Here is a 7,705-nt window from a genome sequence, read left to right as displayed (position 1 = left end):
CAGCTTTTTTACCCACTCTATTGATGGACAGTTGGGCTGTTTCCAGATCTTAGCAACTGTAAACAGTAACTGATCAGCACACTTCAGCTGCCCCTTCCCTTCGAAGCATATTTAATACACAGACCTCTGCAACTGCAGCTCACATGCTTTCTCCTTGCTAAGATTTCTTCCAGCTTTCTAAATCGCTCCCAACTGGGGGGACCTCCTCACTTTCTGCAAGTGCAGGCTGGAAAGACACCTTGCAGAGACTGTGGTAGGAAAAAGAGAGAAACACAGGAGTCTTAGGTTGGAGATCTTGCCCTTCCTTGATGCTCGGAAGACCTCTGGGCCTGGCTCAGCTGCAGTGCGCGTACACACACACACGCACACACGGTACACAGTGATGTGATGCTGGGGACATTAACCGAGTCCCCAGTGCTGCTTCATCACCTGAGACAGTTCCATGCAGAACTTGGAATTTCATTCAGCATTCCCTCACCCTGCTTGTCTACCAAAAGGTGAAATCATTTGTTTTAAAATAAAACAATTCTCATTTCTATCAGTATTTCTTAACCTTTTTTTGGGTCACCTGCCCCTCTGAGAATCTGCTGAAAGCTATGCGCTATCTCTTCATAAAATGAGCACAGGATATGCACTCACTCCTGTAATTTCAGGGGTTTCACACATCCCTGAAAATGCAGCAAAGAAACCACTATCTATGCCAATGATTCCCCAATCTGTAGCTCCAACGGAATGAATGAATGAATGAATGAATGAATGAACGAACGAACGAACGAATGAAGAATAATGAAGCTGCGTGCAGATGGAGGAAGGACAGGGGAGGAACAGGACAGATGCAGCCTCCTCTGGGCACCAGGATTCTTGATGATGGTTTCTGACACCTTTAAAGAAGCGGATAAGAAGGAACGTGTGGTCTTGTTCGACAGACATCCTGCAGAGAGGCGGAGCTCGCTCCCTTAAGCTCCATCTCCCACAATCCCTCTGAGTGACCATCTTTCTAAAAGGTGCCAGGCACTCTCCTGCCTTTCTCGGGAGTTCCCTGAACAAAACAAAGCAGAACCTTCTCTGGGTGACTACTGGGCAACAGTGCGAGTATGAATCCAGACATACGAAAATAAAAAATCTGTTCTTCTTGACTTGAGGCTGAGCCAGCCAAGGCCCAGGGCTCCTGTGCCTGCCCTCCAGGCTTCCAGCCTCCTTGTTTGTTTTGTTTTTCTGATACGTCTACTGAGAAGCTGGAATGAACTTTTAACTCATTCTTATAGTCACACCTCTCACTGTGAAGCTTTTAACCCAATCTCAGTTTTTCCAATCTCTCTTCTCTATATAACACAGGGAGACCTTCAGATGTGACTGGGGTGGGTAGGAATCTCTTTCTGTCTTCTTTTTTGAATCTTTTATGGGGGACAAAGTTAGAACTCAGTTAAATACACTTATGGTTGTTTATTTCCATGTCATATTCTCACCTGTGTCTATTTATCTTTATTTCCCCAGCAAACAGCACAGCAGGGTACATACCGATGTTTTAGTTATTTGTGAATGCTGTTTCCTTTGCAGAGTTGTTCTCTTTACCCCTACAGCTGGATTGTCTGTTGTAACCTCAACCCCCGGCTGTTCAGGTCCCGCCTCTCACTGCCTTCCCACAGCCCCCACTTCAAATCTGCTGGGAACCTGATTGAACTGTGTGTAAGCCACGAGGAGATGGGCACCGAGGGGCTCTCTGGGGAGCAGACTCACTGACATGCTATGGACGTGTGTTATTGCGTGTCCAGTTCTGGCTGCCCTGGTGTAGCCCTGCTTTCTGAGATCCGGGTAGGTGAGGTCACTGGATGGGAAAACTCCAGTGAGTTGTCATAGTAACCAGGACTTTCAATTTCATGCAAGAGAGTCCCAGGGAAGAAAGCACACCAAGGGGTGGGGAGGAGTGGTAGGAATCCAGCAGAGGCTTCCTCACATTGTCCTCCCGTCCCCTCTTCTTTGTTTCTTGCTGGTTTACACGCTCAAGGTAGATGCCATTATGTGTGGGCATCTGGGTAGAAGCTGCTTAAAATAGCCATCCGACTATTTCAGGGAGCAGTTGAATATGCATGAGGCTATTTTAGAAGAGATGTCCCTGGCCCAGCCAATCCAAACCCCATCCTTTCCCTTGGAAATGCCAAGAGAAGCTGAATGGGACCTTTCTTAGTCTTTCCCACTGGGGTGGGGGTTTTCGGGAGCCACAGAAACAACACCCAGCTAATGTTGGTCCTGCAGCCCTGTCAGCTCTGCCTGCTGACCCTGTGGTCACGGTGGCTCCTGGCCAGCCAGCTCAGCCCCCAGGGTCCTCCAGAGCCTTGGCAGCCTTCACAGCAACGTTGCTACCGTCCAGTCGGCCTGGAGCTCTGGGGGTCTCAGAATCTTAGGTATTTCCCTTTGTTTGTTCATTTATTCACTCAACACATTTATTGAAGGTGTTGGGTACTGGGGATTCAAAGGTTTCTGAGACAAGTGTATTAGAGGGTGTAGATGGATACTTCAAAATACAGGGGGATCAGGAGGAGGCCTCCTTCTTCCTGATGGCTTGAGAAAGGAGAAATTTTAGCAGCGTCTTGGAGGACGAGCAGAAGGCCCATAGTAGGAAGGGGCCCATAGTAGGAAGGGGCATGGCAGGCTCAAGGAAAGGGGGACGGTTTTGTGTGGCTTGGGTGGGATGCCCTGGTGGGAGGGAGCGTGTGCCTGTGAGGAGGTGAGAAAGGGGGGGGGGCAGACTGTGTGGGCCTGGAGTGCTAGGCTAGTGCCACCTTCTCTGAGCCCTGGGGCTCGGTGGGGAAGGCCTGCCCCTCCAGGAGCCCACAATGCCTGGTGTGCCCCTCCACTGCCCTCAGTCTAGACTGAAAGTACCTTGAGGTTTGTCAGGTCCTCCTGGGCTTCTCTGCCACCCCGTGCCAGGCTAGGCACTGAGCAGGCACTCACAGAATTTTGGTTGAAAGCATGGATTCTGGAGCCAGACTGCCTGGTTCCAACCTGGCCTCTGCCTCTCTGCCTAGCTGGGACTTCGGGTGGGTGTCTGACCTCTCTTTGCCTCCTTTTCCCACCTGTAAAATGTGCACATTAACAGTACTTATCTCTTTAGGTGAGAAGTACTATCAGTGACCGGTTTTTCTTGCCAAAATAAAAAGAACTTCACTGCTTTTACTCATCGGTGTGCACTATAAAAGTTAAAGCACCACAAGGAGGAGGAAGGAAGGGGGATCCTCCTAAATGCTGGCCCTCACATCACTGTCACTAACATGACCATCCTTTTCGATACAGTCATTCCTCATTAGTCATGGGTTCTGCGTTGGCAAATTCACCCACTCGCTAAAATTTATTTCTAACCCCCAAATCAACACACAGGGTGCTTTCGGGGTCATTGTAGACACGAGCAGAACAGCCAAAAGTCTGAGCGGCCAGCGTGCACGTTCCTCGCTGAGCAAGGTGCTGCTGCCCTCGTTCCAGCCCCTGTGGAAACACGTGCGCGTGTAACAGTCTAGCCGATGCCACGGGTTTTCACTTCTGTGCTTTCTGCCAGTGATTTCGCTGTGATGTGCCCTACACAGAAATACGTGTGTAAGATAAGCTACCTTCCAGCACGAGGCACAGTGCTCTAGGCCAGGAGTTCCATGTTAATGAGTCAACAATGCCTATTAAACAAGGTATGTTTGAGAAAAACACACATGAAACAAGGTTACGTACTGACTGGTTGACAAGAGTGTTGTGACCAGAGGCTCACGGGAGCCTAATGCCATACTCCAGCAGGAGAAATGGTTCAGTAGTCACTAATTCAGTGTCCTGGGGACTTACAGAACGTAATTGCTGTGAATCACAAGAATCAACTATCCTTTTCTGGATACACAGCTGTATACTTTAATGCAATTTGTAACATACTTTCCACACTCTTTGACACCTTTAAAAATCATACATTATTATCTCAGAGGTATCTTTCCAAGTCCATAAATGAAGGTCTCCAGATGGCTGTATCTCTGTGAACATTTCTTCAATTATTAATCAGTAGTTCCCTACTAATGGACCATTTGGTTGCTTCCTATTATATGCTCATTCTAAACAATACTGTGATAAACATCCTTATTGGTAATAATGAAAGAGCTCACATTTATTCAGTACTTGCTATGGGCCCAGCCTTCTGTTAAGAGTTTTATGAGTATTATCTCATTTAAGCCTCACAACAAGCCTATGAAGGTGATATTATGCTCACTTTAAAGATGAGGACTCTGATGTTCAGGAATGTTAAGCAACTTTTCCAGAGTCACACAGCTTTAAAACCAGGTCTTTCTGGCCTCTAATGCCTCACTCTTAACCAAGGTGTTCTGCTGCTTCTTATACACACAGTTACAGGCACTTTTGAGTGTTTCCTTAGGGTATCTGTTTTGAAGTGGACTACTGAGTTGGAAGGTATGCACATTTGAAAGTGTTAGTACATGTTGTTAAATCTACTCACAAGTGTGTATCATCTCACAACCTCCTAACAGTGCTCCAGTGTCCCTGTTCTTGTCCCTTATTTCCTAAGTATTCCCATTCTTTCAAATAGGCCCCAAAACGTACATCTCCACTCTTGAATGTGCATTCTTTGACTACTGGTGACTACTCTTTCATATGCTTACTATGTATTTTGTCCTTTGCAAATTGTTTGTTCACATCTTCTGTCAATTTCTCCACCGACAATTTGTCTTTATTTCATTTCTGAACTCTTTCTATCCCTCATGCTGTTGGCTCTTCGCTCATCATGCTATGTTGAAATACTTTTCTTAGTTCATCAGCCTTTAACCTTGATTATCATGCTTTTTTTGCCCATAAGGGGTGTGTGTGTGTGTGTGTGTGTGTGTGTTTATTGTTTTCTTTATTGATTTGAGAGAGAGAGAGGAAAGGAGAGGGGGAGAGAGAGAGAGAACCATTCATCAGAGAGAACACGGATTGACCACCTCCCACATGCCCCCCACTGGGGATCAGCCCCTCAACCTGGGCATGTACCCTGACTGGGAATCCAACTGGCGACCTCTTGGTGCATGGGTTGATGCTCAACCACTGAGCCACACCGGCCGGGCTACCCATAAGGTTTTAAATTATTTTCTTTCATGATTTCTAAGTTTGGTGTTATACTTAAGGAGGCATTCTCCATCACAATATGATATAAATATTTCCTCATTGTTTTCTTCTAATACTTCTATGGTTTCATGCTTTTCATCACTTAGGAATTTATTTTGGTATAAGACTAAGGTATGGATCCAGTTTTATGTATTTTTTCCTCTTCCACAAATAGCTGGCTTGTTGTTTTTGTAACATCTGCCTTCTTGTCTCTAATTCTAAACCCCACAGTCACTTATATCTATTTCTGGGTGCTCTGGTCAGTCCATTGGGCTACAGGCTTATTCCTTTAGCAACACTGAATGTTTCTAGGCTATTTACCCATATTATTTTATTTAAAAATTTATTGGTGCCTGGCTGGTGTAGCTCAGTGGATTGAGCATCATCCCATGGACTGAGAGGTCCCGGTTCGATTCCCAGTCAGGACGACACATGCCTGAGTTGTGGGCTCGATCCCCAGTAGGGTCATGCATGAGGCGACCAATCGATGTTTCTCTCTCATTGGTGTTTCTATCTCTCTCCCTTCTCTCTCTAAAAAAATCAATTTTTTTTTAATTTATTGGATTTTCATTTAATTTATAGATCAATTTACAATAATACCCTCAAGTTTATTCTTGGATATTTTATGCTTCTATTTCTTTGGAATTATGGTCTTTCCCCCTATGCTTTCTAACTGACTCATTTGGATGCTACCTTCTTCACAGAACCTTTTCCAACCAACCCTGCAGGAAACAATCACTCCCTCCCTAACACCACGCCTCGCCCAGCTCACTTCTTACTCTTTGACCCTGAATTACAATTATTGGTTAGATGGTGGGCTCTTTAAAGGCGGGTCCCCGCGTGGCATGTTTGTGCATCTCTTGCTACATCTTGTAGGTGGTTGGGGCCATGGAGATATTTCTAGATGAATGAATAAATGAACGAGAAAATGAACAAAACATTTTTTTCTTAGAAAGCTGAAAGTGAACCTACTCTGTGATAAAAATCTACCTTTCCACAGGCTCTTATTAGAAAACAAGGAGTTCAATCCTCTTCCTTTTTGTCCTTGGCTAAACTCCCAAGACCACGTCGGAATCAGAGAAGTGGTTACTGCTAGACTAAATGCGCAACATGCCACAGACCCTCTTCATGGGGCCGCCACCCTCCCTGAGACATCCCGGCATTTCTCAGCGAGGCTCTTGAGGCATTGAGAGCTCTCTAGAGGAAGAAATTCACTCACAATGTGCTTGCCTCTCTGTTAGACTTTTCGCAAAGCACTTCCTCTTAAGATACAACAATCCTGTCAGATTGGTACCACTAGTCCCATTTTGCAGATGAGGAAACTGAGGCTCAAAGTGGTGGAGCCCCAAGCTAGTAAGTGGCAGGACTGACGAGAGCTGAGGCTGTGGGACTCTACAGGCCTTGCCTCTCCCACAGTAACATCCAGAGCAGCAGAGGCTGGAAGGCTGAGGGGCTGTGGCCCAGCGAGGAGTCCCACATGGAGGTGGAGAGAAGGGGTCCCTAAGAACTGTTCTTCCCCCAGAGCAGCATGTGATACTTCCAGATCATCCTGAAGAGTATCAGACTTGGGACAGAGCCACTGGCCAGGCTGGGGATGTGTTACACAGGTCGTATTGTCACCAAGGGACTGGGGAGGGAAGGGCTTGGAGAGGTGGGCGATATGCCAGGGGGAGGGTCTCCAGCATAGACTGGGGACACTCTTCTGTTTCCCTAGTCCCAGCCCCGCCCAGGGTCAGGGTTTCTTGACTTGGCCTTGCAAGCCCCTCCTGGGAGTCCAGCCAAGCAGCCACTTCCTTATTGGGCTGGCAGCTGCTGGGCAGGCCTCGGCTGATTTCTAAGCCTGGCTTCAAGCTCCAGTTTCTTATGAAGAGCCATGGGTTGAGGACCAATTCATGTACTGACCTTGACACTGTGTCTGGCTCGCTGCAGGCCCCAGAGACATGGAGATGAGCGGCCCACGGGTCTCCTGCCTTGTCGCTCCGCTCTGGTCAGGAAGTAGATCATAAGAAAAATTGCCCAGCCCTAACTACGTTGGGGGGGGGGGGGGGACTAGAATAGGCCTGGGTGTGGGTCCATGCAGCAGGGAGCCAGCGGTGGAGGCTGGGTGTTAGACTAGGGCATAAGGACGTCGTCCTGCAGGCAAAGGGAGACTCCCTGCACTTGGAAGCAAGCTGAGATGTGTGATTTAGAAACGGACCAACTAGGTGTATTTTCAATGCATTGTTGTTGTTTTTTAAGTGAAAATGAAAGTATCTCCATTTGGCAAAAATAATCCCAAACATAAGGAAGCACAGAGCAGATGGGTGTGAACCTGGCTGCCCTGGACATGGATTGAGAGAGACCCATGTCCACTTTCAAGTTCCTGCCGCTGACTTGCTAGGCAACCATGAGCAAATTATTTCTCCATCTCACACTCAGTTCCCTTGCTTGTAAAATGGGAGTACTGTCACCCAATACATGGGGCCGCCGTCAGGGCAGAATGGGACGTCAGAGGACAGTGTAACGCTTGTCCACACTGGACAAGCATTAAGGTGAGGTTCCAGGAGGCTCTGTGTGCGCAGCTGGGGACATTCCAGTCACCCAG

This window comes from Molossus molossus, unplaced genomic scaffold, assembly GCF_014108415.1.
Source record: "Molossus molossus isolate mMolMol1 unplaced genomic scaffold, mMolMol1.p scaffold_m16_p_12, whole genome shotgun sequence".
Taxonomy (NCBI): domain Eukaryota; kingdom Metazoa; phylum Chordata; class Mammalia; order Chiroptera; family Molossidae; genus Molossus; species Molossus molossus.
Note: the sequence above shows the minus strand (reverse complement) of the source record.